Genomic DNA, 16,042 nt, shown 5'->3' on the forward strand with positions numbered 1-16,042 from the left:
AGCATGTTGGTACATTTTAAACAATAGTTTGAACAAAGACAAAACACTTAATAGAGTTCTCCAACAATTATTCCTGAAAATATATGAAGCATCATGCTCATTAGAAGTCCCATCCCCTTGCTTGCAAGGAATAAGATAAACTTTCTGATGAACAGCTTTAATAAGACACATGCATATGCTTCCTAAATTTGAAAAGAAGAAAAAACATGTTTGTTTAAAAAGTTTACTCTTAGTAAATGTCTAGACTTACAAAAAGCAGCTAGGACTGCTCTCATATACTTTAATGATTTGAGTCCTGAAGAAATTTCATCTATAGTGGTTTTAAGTATGCAATATCAATAGTTGGCATTAAAAATATCACCATTCTGTTTCTATCTTCTAAAACTGATTTGAAATTTTTGCTTAGAATCATTTGACCAAAATTTGGAAGCAGTGTATTGTGGTGTATATGCATATATGTAAATACATAATCTTTTAATATCATACCTCTGGGAACTTCTGATGCTTGGGTTCTATGAAAGACATCTTCTGCATGTGGGGTAGGGTAGGCAGGTGTTGGGATCCAAAGGCCTCTCATGTGCTAAGCAAGTGCTCTTGCCACTGAGCTCCACATCCAGCCCCCTAAGACATCTTAATAAGCAGAAATTAATTAAAATCATTTAATATTACCATGGGAAATTTCAAACAAGACAATTCTCTCAATCAAAAACAAAGTAAGTTAGAAGTATATCTTTAAAATATTGCTGATGAAAGATAGCCAGAGTTCACAGGATTAAGAATTTTGTAGAAAACCAAAAAGAGGAAAAATTAAAAGTTGAATAGGAACCTACTGCACAGAACTGGGAACCGGGAAGACATGGGGAATTTTCTTATAAATACAGATATTGCAAAATGACACTAAAATAAGGAAATTACAAATCAATCAATTAGCATAAAAAAGCTTGGACTGTTGCTTAGAGATCTCCCACTGGAAAAGACCCCGGTATCACCAGGGCTCACAACTAAGTGTTACCCGACCTTTCACAAATTCTGATTTTATTTCAAATGTTCATGATCTAGAGGAAAGAGAAAGAGGTGACTTTGCTAAATTTAGTTTATAGTATATCAAAGCCTAATACAATCAAGGTATTTCATTCAATGTAGGGCATTAATATTTGTACAACAGACATTGTGTTGTGTCCCATTATAAACATATTGCCAATTAGCTTACTGAGGTGACAGCCTGCTTATCCTAGCCCAGCAGGAGTGGAGGCCTAGAGAAGGGGTGGGCCTAGAGGAGAGGTGGGGTCAGAAAAGATGGACCTGGAAGAGGTGGGCCTGGAGGAGGATGGGAGGGGCAGGTCAGAAGAGGTGGGCCTGGAGGGGGAGGGGTGTCTGGTGGAAGGTCAGAGGGACCACAGAGAGTGAGGAGCAGCAGTCTTGATGATCCCTAGTTCAGAGTCCTTCAATCTCCAGCATTCCATCATGATATTCCACCCAAGGGAAATGAGCTGGAGCTGGGTGGAGCCACAACATGCCTGAGCAGCCACCCTGAATCTGGGGGCAGTAGTTCCCTGGGCCAGCCACTATCACCTGCTTTGTACCTGCTGGCCTGAAAGTGCTGTGACAGTTGCAGGTATTCATTACACAATGCTAAGAGGAGAGGAGCCAGGCATGGTGGCTGACACCTAAAATAACAGCTACTAGGGAGGCAGAGGAAGGAGGATTGAGGCCAGCCTGGGCAACCTAGCAAGACTGTGTCTCAAAATAAAAAAGAATTGGGGATGTTCAGTGGTGGAGGGCTTACTTAGGATGCATGAAGTCCTGGGTTCAAGTCTCAGTACTGAGAGAGAGAGAGAGAGAGAGAGAGAGAGAGAGAGAGAGAGAGAGAGAGCGCATTGTTAATATTGTAAGAAATTCCCACAAAAACCACGCTGGACATGGGAAATCACATAAGGGAGTTTATTAAGCAAACATTGTCTCCCTGCAGGGTAAGAGAGAAAATGAGAAGAAAAGAGAGGAAAAGAAAAGGGTGCACACTAGAGAGAGTGGAAAAGTGAGGAGGAGAGAGAAAACAAGAGAAAAGATGGTGGGAAGTTAGCCTTAAGCAGTTGAATTCCACTGGGCTAACAGGGAACCAATAATGGAGAAGGATACTTGAAAGCTGACTGATGAACCAATAGCTAGCTAGGATGTTCACAGACTGACAAGTAGTTGGGAGGTAGGGAAAATGGCTGCACAGGAAAGGGCAGGGAGAGGAGCTTTCAGACTGACAAGCTAGGTTGTGATGCAACGGAAAGGGTGGGGATTGCAGTTTTCAGACTGACAAACTAGGTTGTGATGCAAAGGAAAGGACAGGGGGAGCAGCTTTGTATTACAATTATAAAGCTCATTTACTTTTATTCTACTTTCATCATCATTTTAAATCATTTCAATGTTCATGGAAAATGATATATTTGGCAGAACTGCAGAACTCTTAAAATCTAAAATATAGATTGGTAGCCATGGGGGAAGCATGGGAGGAGGCCCGGAGGCAAGCTGACTTCCTCTTGGCCACTGGCAGCAGGTGAGGGGAAGCCAGAGGAGTCCAGGAGGAAGCTGAGGCAAGCACAGAAGGTGGCTCCCATTGGCCTCCGGAGGGACTGATCTCAGGGAGACCAGAAGGCGGGCTCGGCAGGAGCACCTTTAATGAAAAGTTTCAAAGCCTGAAAAACTAAACATGCGGGTAGCAGGTATTGCAAATTTGGTAGCCGTGGCAGTGTTTTTACTGGCATTTTATGATATTTCTCAAGTATTTGAAATAAAAATGGATACAAGTTTAGGAAATCTCTTTGCAAGATTGGCATTGGACACAGCTGCCTGTAGTGTGAAGAATAGTGTTGGAAGAGGGATCAACTTGCCTTGGCAAATGGGAAAACAGGAGAAGTATTAGACACTAAGTATTTTGACATGTGGGGAGCAGATGTTGCACCATTTATTGAGTTTCTGAAGGTCATAAAGAATAGAATAGTATTAATGGGAACATATGATGATGGAGCAACGAAACTCAATGATGAGGCAGGATGGCTCACTGCTGAATTGGGCAGCACGTCTATAACTAGTCTTAGATTTAGATACAACTGGGTCTTCTGTGGTGGGAAGGGCGTTAAGACAAAAAACTCCTTTGAAGTGCACATAAAGAACAATAAGGATACAAATAAATATGAAGGATTGCCTGAAGTTGTAGAAATGGAAGGATGCATTCCCCAGAAACAAGACTGAAGGAAATATGGAGAAAATTGAAGGAAGTGCACTTTCAGTATTAATGAGACACTCAAAGAACAAACTACCTGTAAATATTTTAAGAGCATGCAGTCATCTTGGTGTGTGATGTCAGGATTATTGTGTTGCTAACGTAAATAGCTGTCTTTGTAAGTAGTCCTCATGGGCAAATCACTGAACATTTCCTTGGAAGTACAGCATTTAGACTGCTATGATAATGACACATATCAATTCTAAAAGCATAACCAGTGAATTACTGATCAGATTGTGAACAACATATTGATATATATGTGGTCACTGTGAAAATTGATCATGGAGTAATATGGCCTTTATGAAGGGGATTTTGTTTATAAATATATGTATAGGTATGTATCTGGCCTTGTGATAACATTATCTTTTAAAGTCAAAAGAGATTTGGCTAGTTGTGTGTGCAAAATCACCTTATAGTCCATTTCTCCTGATGTAACTCTTATTCTTTATTTTCTCTTCCAAAGAAACCAAGAAATAAAGTGTTGGATATGAAAACTTATATCAGATTTGTGAAAAGCACAACAAATTCTTTAATGCACACAGCAAAAAGTCAATATGTAAATGTAGGTGGTCTTCAGGACCACACCTTATGAAATTTGTGTTAGTGATGTCAAAAACTTGATCTTGTATAAGCTAGTAGAGTGAAGCTGGAGGTGGAAACTCCACAAACCTGAAGAACCAGGCCAAGTCCCCTCCCTGATCTAATTAGGTCACTTAGGACAGCTAAAACAGTATATTTAGAGCAACACAGGTATATATTTTCCTTGTTATTGGCATATACCAAGTGGTTTGAAAAGGGGCATGTTTAGTATCATGAAACTTTGGATTTATACACTGAGAAATTAATTTTATATTTACTTAACCTAACTTCATAATGGCAATTATTGCCCAAAGCTACAGTGGCATGTTTAGAAAAGTCCTAATTACCCAGTAGAATGATAACATTTTTTAAACAATTTTATTTGACCTAAAATGATTTTATTCCCAATTCTACATAAAAATATAGGGTATCTAACTTTTTCTTTAAGATGTTTACTAAATTACTTAGTTTTATTTTATTTTGCTTTAATTTTTCTAGGGCATTAAATACCTATTATGTATGAAGTATCTTAAACTGGAACATAAACAAATTTAACGATCAAACTGCCTTTCACATTATAAGGCAGCACTTAAATTTTGAATTTAAATTTTAGCTATTGTGTATAAAAACAACCTATAAGCACTAGTGTTATTTTTCTGTAAGTTGAATGTATTCTGGATATTTCATAACTATTGATAACCTTTGGGGTACTATTTCTTCCCTCCAACTGAATATCATTCATAAGTAAATCCACCTTATGTGTTTAAATAGTTTTTGTAAACTTTTTAGATTTTTGGTGCTTATATACTCAATCACATTCAGCATGATATTTTGACATTTAAAATACTTCTCTCAATTTTGTAAGTTAAAATAATAGCTGTTTTACAGTTCCAGGGATCATACAACAAATGTTGCAGCTTTTAATAATGAAAATAAATGCATCTTGTTTTAAGAAAACTAAACTTTAAAGTCTCATTTGTTATAGATCAATCAATTCAACATAAAGAATTTATAAAATGAAGGTGTAAGTTAGTGGAAAAGCTAGATTGGGCTCACAGAAACCTGACTCTCCAACATATTGGCACAGGCACTGACTTTCTTAACAAGACCCACACAGGTTAAAAAATAAAATAGAGACTCAAGAAGAGGAATGGCTTCAAATTATAAAGCTTCTGCACAGCAAAGGAAACAGGAGATAAGAAGAGACCTTTGGAATGGGATAAAATCTTTTCCAGCTACTCTTCCAACAAGGGATTAATACCCAGAATAGATAAAGAACCTCAAACACTTAACAACAACAAAATTAGTAACTCAATAAATGAGTAAAAAGAACTAAACTGATAATTTTCAAAAGTATAAATAGAAATAGACAACAAATATAGGAAAAACTGTTCAATATCCCTGCCAATCAGGGAAATGCAAACAAAAACTACACTGAGATTTCATCACACTCCTGTTAGAATGGCAAACATCAAAATTACAAATAATGAGTGCTGGGGAGGGTGTGGGGGAAAGGTACACTCACGTATTTTTGGTGGGACTGCAGACTAGTACAACCACTCTGGAAAGTAGTGTGGAGATTTCTCAAAACCCTAGGAATGAAATCACCATATGAACCAGTTATTTCACTTCTTGATATTTATCCAAGAGAAGTAAAATCAGCATACTATAGTGATATGGTCACATCATTATTGTAGCAGCACAATTCACCATAGCCACATCATGGAACCAGCCCAGGTGTTCATCAACAAAGGAATGGATAAAGAAAATGTGGTGTGTACAAAATGTAGTTTACTTAGCCATAAAGAATGAAATTGCAGCATTTGCTGCTAAGTGGATGGAACTGGAGAATATCATGCTAAGTGAAATAAGTCAGACTCAGAAAGTCAGGGGTCAAATGTTTTAGCTCATATGCAGTAACTAGAGAGAAATAAAAAAATATAAAAAGGGTATGGTGCCAAGAGGGTATAAGAGAGGTTACTGGAGTAGATAGAGGGGATAGAGGAGGAGGAGAAAGAATGGATGGGAAAGGGAGGAAGTTTTGAGTTCTGAGGAAGAAAACTGACCAAATGATGCTATGTGCATATATGAATAGACCACAGTGAATTCTATCTTCACATATATCCATAAATCACCAATTTACTAAAACAATATATACATAATATGAAGGCCAGTAGAGGATGGGAGAAGGATAGAGAGGAAGAAAATAAAGTAGAAGTACTGGGGATGAAATGGAGAAAATTATATTCCATGCATGTATGCATACAAAGGGACTCCACTATTAAGTACATATATATATATATATATATATATATATATATATATATGCTAAGAATGAATATATTCAATATAACTAAAGTCTTCTAATAAAAATATTTTTTACAAGAGAGAAAATAAACATGTACTGCAAATTTGACTCTAACTTTATCAACCAAAGAAAAATGTGGTATTGAGATTAGTTTCATGAAAGACTTGAAATAAATTTTTAATAAATTCTGACTGTGTTAAAAGTAATACTTTTACTTAAATAACTTTGTGGACTTAACACATTTACTTTTAATTTTTATTATTTTTTTCTTCTACTTTAACACTGCAAGAGAAAATGAACATTAAGAAAACAAGTAAGGGGGTGTGCTGGGGCCCCCTCCCGTTAAGCTCAGGACCCTCCCTCAGTGTTCCTCCTCACTCCCTGCCACATCACAGTCTGAGGGAGAAGAACTTCTGCACAGTGAACCTGGATGAAAGAGTGAAAGAGAAACGGGGTTCACAGCCTGGGTGTCCTCAGCTCTCAGGTCCAGGATGGGGCTCTCTCCTAACCCTCTCACCTTTTCATCACCTCCCACCTTTTCATTCAGAAGTTTCTAGGGCATCTCCCTGAGACTGGTCTGAGGAGAAGGGCACTCGAGGCATCCCTACAGATCTGACCCAAAAGAGTCCCTGAGGCAGTTGTCTCCCTCAGGCTGCTCTAAGGAGGAAGAGCCCCAGGCATCCATAGAGATGTGACACACAAGAAGAAAAGGGAGACCACCTCCCTGAGACCCCAGCCTCTGCACTCCACCAGGTCAAGTGCAGCTGCAGTCAGACAACAAGCACAGACTTGCACAGCAGGAGGGAGCCCCTGGATGCTTCACTCTTGCACCCAAGAAGGCAAGAAATGGACCACCAGAGAGGCCTCTGGGAAGTGTAGTCTTTGAGACTGAGTGATTTAGCCAGGGACTGCTTCATTTTAGAATGATGGGTTTTAAGAAAATCTGTCAAGCCCATCTCATGGTGACCACTGCAGGGGGTTTGGAGAACCTGAGCTCAGACTAAGGCCCCAGCAGCCTCTGGGAGCTGCAGGCTGCACCCACCTGCCCTGGAACGTTCTAAATAATTCAGTCTGTCCTGCCTGCTCAACTCTCACCATGGATGCCTCTGGGACCTGCAGGCCACTCATTCCTTGAGATTTCCCAGGGATTCTGGACAGTGTAATCTGGTGCTCTGCCCATGTAGTCCTTGCCCTGCAGGACCATGGGAGCCATGTGCCACATGCAGGCCCAGGCACCCTGGAGGACCCTGGCAGTGAAGTCTGGAGTTCTTCCCAGGCAACCTTTGCCATGGTGGACCATGGTGGACCATGGGAACTGTGTGCCACATGCTGGATTAGAAGACCTGGAGGACCCTGACAGTGGGGTCTGGTGTTCTACACATACAGCCCTCACCCCAGAAGAATATGGGGGCTGCAAGTAGCACATTCATCCTCCTACACCCAGGATTCTGGGTAGTGCAACCCAGTATTCCACAATGCAGCCCTGCTGCAGAGGTCTCTGTGAGTTGCAGGCTACACAGTCATCCAGGCACCCCTAGGGATTCTGGACAGTCTGGTTTTCTGCCCATTCAGTCCTCATTATAGAGGATTCTGGGAGCTACAGGCCTCCAAGGATCAAGGACATAGGAGCCTGGTGCTATGTTCCACACTACAGTGGCTACTAAGAGCTCTGAGTCCCCAGAAATTCTGAGTATTATACTCCTTTCTACTCAGGCAGACCTGACCTCAGAGATCTCTGAGAGTTGTGGGCCATTGATTATTCTGGGTAGTGCAGTCCATCCTACCTAAGTGGACCTCACCATCAAGGCTCCTGGGATCTACACACCACAAGCCTGCCTAGGCATCCCTGAGGAGTTTGGGCAATACAAAGCCTACTCATGTAGCCCTCAACAGGAAGGTGTATGGGAGCTGCAGGCCCCCAAGGATTCTGGGTAGTGTAGTCTTGCCTTCTCCCACCATAGCCTTCACTGTGGAGGCCTCTGACAGTTGGAGGCAACACAGGCACTTGGGTACTTCCAAGAGTTCTAGGTAGTGTAGTTCAGTTCTCTACCCAGCAGCCCTCACTACTACTGCAGGTCCTGGAAGATGAAGTTTCCCTTGAGGATTCCAGGTAATGTAGTCCAGTAAATTTCCTGCATGCACCTACTGCAAAGGCCGTGAGAACTGTAGGCCATATGCTTGCCTTGGTACTAAAGACCTCACTATGGAGGCCTCTGGAAACTGCAGGCAGTTCATTAACCAGGTGTCCCCAGGAATTTTATGTAGTGCAGTCTGGGCTTCATAATGTACAGCCTTCACTTGGGAGGCCTCTGGTGATGTAGGACAAATGAGGCTGAACACCTGAGAAAGTAGCAGGAAGGATTTCTGTTGGCTGCAGCTGGTTCAGAATGGCTTGTACCTAAAATTTCCTCTGAACCCAGAGTCTAGAAACTCTTTTGACTTAATACCCAGTGGGGGAGATCTATATTTTTGCAGAAGTATACATAAAAGTATGTCCCAATTTTAGATTAGTCAGAGGTTTTTACAAGTTTTTTCTTCCTGCAAACCTGGCATCCAAGAAAGAGGAAACTACCAACCACAATGCCCTCTGCAGAGATTTTTACACATGTTATCACAAAAGCAGAAGTAATTATACCACCATTTATTGGTGACAAGTTCTGCTGTCTCAGATGTTGAAGTATGATACCAGGAAGCACACCAAGGCAAGCATATTAAGCAGGTTTTACTTAAAGATAGTAACACAGACTTCTCCAAGGAGGGAGAAGTGGGCCATGACTGATGTTCTAGAATCCCAAGAAGTGAGCATGCCTTGCATCTTTTATAGATTAGGGTCTCCTTTTTTCTCATGTTCTATCCCTCCTTATCTTTCTCCTTAATGCCTATGTGACTAGGCCCAGAATATGCTGGTGACATGCCAAAAAAGTGAGAAACAGGTGGGCAGGGGAAGGGCCAAATGGAGGTAGGGTCCATCCCAGGGGACATTAATTAGCAATTCCTGGTCTGCAGCTTTTGGCAGGGGTAGTATAGGCAGATAATGTTGGTGATCAAAAGGGCTCTGGAGACACTTGACATTCCAATCTTCCAGGAGTGGTCTACAACCTCCCAGACTCTGATGACCTGCACTCCTCCATCTAACCAGATTCCCTATTCTACACTAACTGCCTGTCCTCAATTCTGGTTTCAGTAACACCATGAATTTCCAAGCCAAACTTAACTCTCACATGACAGAGCAACACAAAATAGGAAGTTGGGCCACATTTGAGCTCTTTTGCAGAAATTTCTGCTGATATTTTATTAGCAACAGTTATGGTGAGGGTCTCTGGAGAAACTTAATTCTTTGGTGAAGGAGGGTGTGCCACTATAATTCCCCCCCTGTAATGATGCCTCCCATGATTTAATGTTTTAAGTTAAAGTGCATCATTACCATCTTCTTGACTTAAAACCTTATATATTGCCAAAACCTTGGTTGTTGTTCTTCTTTCAATGGCTGCTTCAATAGTGGACCCAATAGTTTTAATGCACAGGGGAGCCAAATATGGGAGTAACAAACAAATTAATATCAGAATATACACTATACCAATTAAGCTTTTAAATCTTCCAAGAATTGAAAACCATACTCCAAATAGTGAGCTTGGATTTCAAGCTTTAATGCTCTTCCAAGTTTGAACTGGCACATGAGCTAATTTTCTTTTATTGTTGGCTATGTATTGAACTGCCTGTTCATTGTCTTCTGTTTGGATGCAACAGTCTGAACTGTTGAACTTTCCACATACTCCCCCTTCCTCAACCAGTAGGTAATCTAATGCCAAGCAATTTTGATGGATAGCTGCTTGCATCTGGGTCTGTCATGTGGCTAGGAGGTCAAAGACTGTGGCATTCTGATTAGTAATAATTTTCAGTACAGTGTTTAGGTGAAGAATCCTGTGTAGCATATAAATAGGTGTTCTTTAGCCCCAACTGCCATTCTGTGCCCAGGTAGCAGGACCATAAGTGACAATAATCCTCTGGGGTGGCCATTCATCTTCATCCCAAATTTTTTGGCCTCCTAGATCAACTCCTTTACCAATGGACCTCTTTCTCCTTGGCCCTACATCCTCACACAAGGTAATCCCTAGGTCTATTCCAGAGACAAATAGTCATTCAATTATAGCATCCATCTGGTGAGGCAGGTCCTAAATATGTCTTTTATCACCCCTTGATTATTATAAATTTATTCAACACATGGTTTACATGATTTCCATCATTGGGGCAGGAGTGGGATAGAGCCCCCTAAGACTAAAAAGGAAACCAAACCAAGTGATAGACCAACGTTTGGTTTAGCCTGGGTTAAACAGTGTAAGTTAACAAAGTCAAACTAATAGCACCAAACAAACCTGAGAAAACCTACATAAGCAAGGTAAAAAAAGTATAAACAAATTTTTTTACCAAAAGTAGACCTCTAGCAAAAACCAGAGAACCATTATATAGGGCTTGAAGTAAGGGTTGGCACTGCACTCCAGTATAACTATCTTAGAGGATGAAAGGGTCTTTTACTTGGTGATAAGTTTATCTTCCACCATGTGTTGATCAGCCAGTCCCTGAGTCACTGAAGCAGAGTCACTGAAGTAGTTTCCTCAAGCTTAGGCAGTGTGCAGGCTAGTCAGCTTCCAGAGTGACCAGAGCATGGCTGTTGTCCTTCTGATACTCAAGCTCTCCAGGGCTTCCTTCTTCCAGATGGTCAGATTAAGAGGTGCAGCAGGGTCTGGAATGCACTCCCAATCCATGATTCCAGGCTTGAGCCGGGCATAATGAATCCAGGAGCCTATCTCTATAGCCTTTCCTACAGTTGGAGTGGATAAAATAACAACTAAAATTCCCTTCCAAAGAGGTTTTGAGGGCTGAGTATTCCATTATTTGGCCCAGATTGAATCTCCAGTGTGGGGATCCTCTCTGCCATGTCCCATGTGGAGGAGGAAAGGGTTAACTGCCAGAGGAGGATGTTGGAAGTTTTTCTATTACCCAAAAAACTTATCTACTAAATGAACACACAAGAGTCAATACTCTTTTCTTATGAGAGGGGACAGGATGGGTCTGGCCATACCAGCTCTGGCTTCTTACAACAACATGGAGTCACACAACTCTCCTCTATTTATACAGGTGAAGGGGGCAAGGACTGGGAGGAGTTTCTTCTGTGATGGACAGAATAGGGTGGAGTTAGGGAAGCCATTGTCTTAGGGTGCAAATTCCAGAAGGAGACAGGGAAGTTCTCCAATGCAGCACTACATGCTTCCTGGCAGCCGCTAGAAGACAGGTCTTTGCATCCCATGGCTCAGCCTAGTCTGATTCTGCTAAATAAGGATAGTTTCCCACATCTCCACCCTTTTAATATTTTGAAATGAAAATAAAGGGCAATTATCTTGAGGCTTTGAATCTTGGTTCTGAGAGCAGTTCCAAGGTCCCAGTTGTTGGTTTGGAGGGCTGCTCCAAGGTCCCAGCTCTTGGTTCTGAGTGTATGGCAACCTATTATCAAGACACAAAAAGAATTAGTAGCAAACATATCATTCCAATACCATTCATTTTAGGAAGTATCTGATCTACAAGGAACATAGAGTCCGTGAGATCAATTCTATCTTTTGAATATCCTGGATGTGGTGACACAATTTTACAAAATCCAGGCAATTATTACTGCTATGTCAAATGTCCATTAGATTCTTCTTATTTATCTCTTAGTCCCATTGGGAAGTATGATATTTAGTTGCAACAACACACATGCTTAAACTCACCATGGTATTTAAGCCTTTGTTTAAATTTGACAGCAAAAGGCTCATCCCTGATATTTGAAATAGTAACTGTAAAAGCACTTAATTTAATCCTAATTATTCTATTAATACTTAACTTTCAGGGACCATAGCATCTAAACAGAAGGAATCATGCCCCTAGATATAATGAATGTGGGAATAGATAGAAACCTAGAGGAATACATAAAATATATATGAACCAAATTATCATCAAAGAAATAACTGTTAGAATATAGATGTGAATTATCCATCTTTCTAGTGTAGTATCAGTCAGTTCATTATATTTCAATTTGGTCTTTATTACATGATTACCAGTAGTGCAAAGTAATATCCAAATAATAGGGAATAGTCCTAATTACATGGAATTTCAAAAATCAGAATGATTGTACATTTAATTTTATTTTGTATACTGAAAATAGTTTTAAACAACTTAATTATTTGCCTAGTTCCTTAGATCTTTCATAGCATTGAGGGTTTAGATTAAGTATGGCTGTTTGTAAATTATTTTCAAGAAGAATTAAAAGTGAAACATTTAGTGGCAATGTTGCCACATTAGACCTTGTTGGCTTTGTATATTCTAAAGGAAATACTTCATTATAACGGTCTTTCATCAATTTTTCAAAGTCAATCAGAAAACATATCCATCACCTTTAGAGATAATATGTAGCATTGGCAAGATATTTGTATATTTTATCCATTTAAGAAAGGTGCCAGATTCTATCACAGAGCAATTAAGAAATTGGTGGGTATCTCATAGAAATATCTGACCTTATATAAGAAAATCCCATTACAATAACTGTTTGAACATACAATCCTAAGTTCCCTAAGTATAATTGGCTGACCTAGGTATTCCTTATGCTGTCTTTTTCTTAAAGGTTACATCTAGACAGTTAGAGAGTCTATCATAAGACCAGCATAAAGATAAGTTTCCAGTATAGTCAGTATATATATATACCATAGCCAGTATAGTCAAATCCTGTCACATGGATGGGTGTAATGTGAATATCTTCAAAACCTTCCATCATATAAATATTATCAGTAAATATTGGAATTGATTCTCCAGTTCACATGGTTGGATATAATAAAGGTGGATCTGGGAAATGGACCCAACAGATTTCCTATATATTTCATTTACCTGAGAGCTCCAAGAGCTGAATATAAATATTGTGGTTGGAGATTTAAGATCTCCTTATTGTAAAATCTGTTGCATTCTATTGCTCCATTTGTCACTCAGCAGTGGTGAAACTCCTAATATCATAATTTTTAGACAATATTTTTTAAGCTAAGTGGGTTTACATAGGTATCTGTTTTCTCCCTTCTTGTTTTTTTTTTAATTGTAAAAAGGGATTGCTATAAACTAGAGCATTGTCAACCTTAAATTGTAGACAATAATCTAGCATTGCACAAATATTTAAACCATAAGAAGTGACTTAATAAATATTTGTATTTGGCCAGGAAGATTAACAAAAGCTACCTATTATTAAAGCCAATGTTGTTAAGTTGAAAAGGCATTACAATAAAAGAAGAAAGGTCCAACTTCCACCAAATATATGATTTGATTTTGTCTCTAATAATAGGCTGAGTTACAAAGCTATGAAATGCACTCAGTACAGACATAGAAAATTAGTCTGATGACCTGTTTGTTTTATAGGTAATGACCTTATTATTCTAAAATAAATTAAACTATTATATTAGAATTGGTAGTATCTGTCAGGATAGTGATTCAATAAATTATTTAAAAATCTCAGACTTTATGTCATTGATCTAGCAATTGTATTTTAAGGGATATATGGAAAGATAATCACTATGTATAAAGATATGTGTATGAATATCTTTAATAACCTTGTTTTTAAGGTAGGAAAACTAATCCAAATGTCCAAAATAGGGTTTTGGATAAATGAACTACATGACACAAATCTGACATTAAAAGTAATTTCGTAAAAGAATACTAATTGTGAGCAATCTAAAACAATGTTATAAGCCTTAAAATGAACAATATAATTGTGTATGTGCAAAATATGTATACCTCTGAGCTTATATATGGAAAGCAGTTTGGAAGATTTAGTAATTGTTAATAATAGTTGTTAGAACTTCAAAAAAATTTTTATGTACAATTAATTTTTCCTAAGTGGGTCTCTTGACAAAATTTAGGAAAGCTACCTCAATCTTGAAACCAGCTTTAGCCTCTTTATCTGAATATTATTTTATAAAACTTCCATATATAATTCTTTCATTAATATAAATTAAGTAGCATAATCTAATATCACATCTGAAACATAAAACAGATAAACCAGCAGATTCCATCCCTTCTTTAGGGAAGGTGTAAAAATACATGTCAGCCTCATCTAGGCTAGTTCCCCTCAGAGTTATAGGATGTTTGCCAGTAGCAATTTCAATTAATTTGGATGATGACCCTGTAAGGTAAATACTATTATAATATCCATCTTATAAGGAAATTGAGACATGAGAGAGGAGAGAGATGACTGCCATTTGAACACAGTTTATTGTTAGAATTTTACTTTGGGTGACTGAGTATTTCTCTAGCTGAGTAGTTCTCTTTCAGGAGCCTTTTGCCCTCTCATTCTAAGCTGCAGGCAAGGTGGGCTTCTGTATAAGCAGGGATGTTTTGTGTTGAAGGCTTTCGTGGTGTTCAGGGACAGTGACTGTGCACTTCACCCAAGAGGAATGGAGGTTGTTAAGCCCTGCTCAGAGGATCCTACACAGGGAAGTGATGCTGGAGACCTATAGCCACCTGGTATCAGTAAGTAAGTATGGCATCCCTTAGCACTACAATTTGCCCCACAGGATATTTTCCACTTGTCATGAGAAAGGTTATACCTTTGGGTTGGGCTTAAAAACAGTAATTCATCTTTTTTCTTTTAGTAAATCTGGATTTAACAGAGTTGAAACAGATAGCTTGATTTACTCATGTTATGTATGACACTGCATTTCCAGCCCTCTTTTTCTGGAAAAGAGAGGCTGGGGCTCTCATTTTACCTTCTCTTTCTCTAAACACAGGAGATATTCATCCCCCAAATATGATTCATTTCTGACTGGAGTTCCCTTTCCTTACTCAATCCTTCTGCTCTGGAGAATTCACTATTCATGGGTCTTTTGTAACCTCATGAGTTCTCTTTGTTTTCTTTCCTATAAACAAAAATTCCATTTGTCGATTGGATTATTTGCATTCTTGGTGTAGAGTTTTTTGAGTTCTATATAGATTCTGGAGATTAGTGCTCTATCTGAAGTATGATTGGCAAAGATTTTCTCCCACTCTGTAGGCTCTTTCTTCGCATTGCTGATAGTTTCCTTTGCTGAGAGAAAGCTTTTTAGTTTGAATCTATCCCAGTTATTGATTCTTGCTTTTATTTCTTGTGCTATGGGAGTCCTGTTGAGGAAGTCTGGTCCTAAGCCGACATATTGAAGCTCTGGACCTACTTTTTCTTCTATGAGATGCAAGGTCTCTTGTCTGATTCCGAGATCCTTAATCCATTTTGAGTTTAGTTTTGTGCATGGTGAGAGATATGGGTTTAGTTTCATTCTGTTGCATATGGATTTCCAATTCTCCCAGCACCATTTGTTGAATGGGCTAAGGAAATGAATAGACACTTCACAGAAGAAGATCTACAAGCAATCAACAAACATATGGAAAAATGTTCAACATCTCTAGTAATAAGAGAAATGCAAATCAAAACCACCCTAAGATTCCATCTCACCCCAATTAGAATGGCGATTATCAAGAATACAAGCAACAACAGGTGTTGGTCAGGATGTGGGGAGAAAGGTACACTCATACATTGCTGGTGGGGCTGCAAATTAGTGCAGCCACTCTGGAAAGCAGTGTGGAGACTCCTTAGAAAACTTGGAATGGAACCACCATTTGACCCAGCTATCCCACTCCTTGGCCTATACCCAAAGGACTTAAAATCAGCATACTACAGAGATACAGCCACATCAATGTTCATAGCTGCTCAGTTCACAAAAGCCAGATTGTGAAACCAACCTAGATGTCCTTCAATTGACGAATGGATAAAGAAAATGTGGTATATATATATACAATGGAATATTACTCAGCCATAAAGAATGATAAAATTATGGCATTTGCAG

At 39.1% G+C, this 16,042-nt stretch overlaps 1 pseudogene; it reads left to right on the plus strand.

Moving 5' to 3' along the window:
- The first annotated feature begins 2,698 nt into the window (after positions 1 to 2,698).
- On the plus strand, positions 2,699 to 3,240 carry LOC124966417 (protein FAM3C-like; annotated as a pseudogene).
- The last annotated feature ends 12,802 nt before the right edge of the window (positions 3,241 to 16,042 follow it).

Source organism: Sciurus carolinensis, chromosome 16 (genome assembly GCF_902686445.1).
Source record: "Sciurus carolinensis chromosome 16, mSciCar1.2, whole genome shotgun sequence".
In the NCBI taxonomy this organism is placed as follows: domain Eukaryota; kingdom Metazoa; phylum Chordata; class Mammalia; order Rodentia; family Sciuridae; genus Sciurus; species Sciurus carolinensis.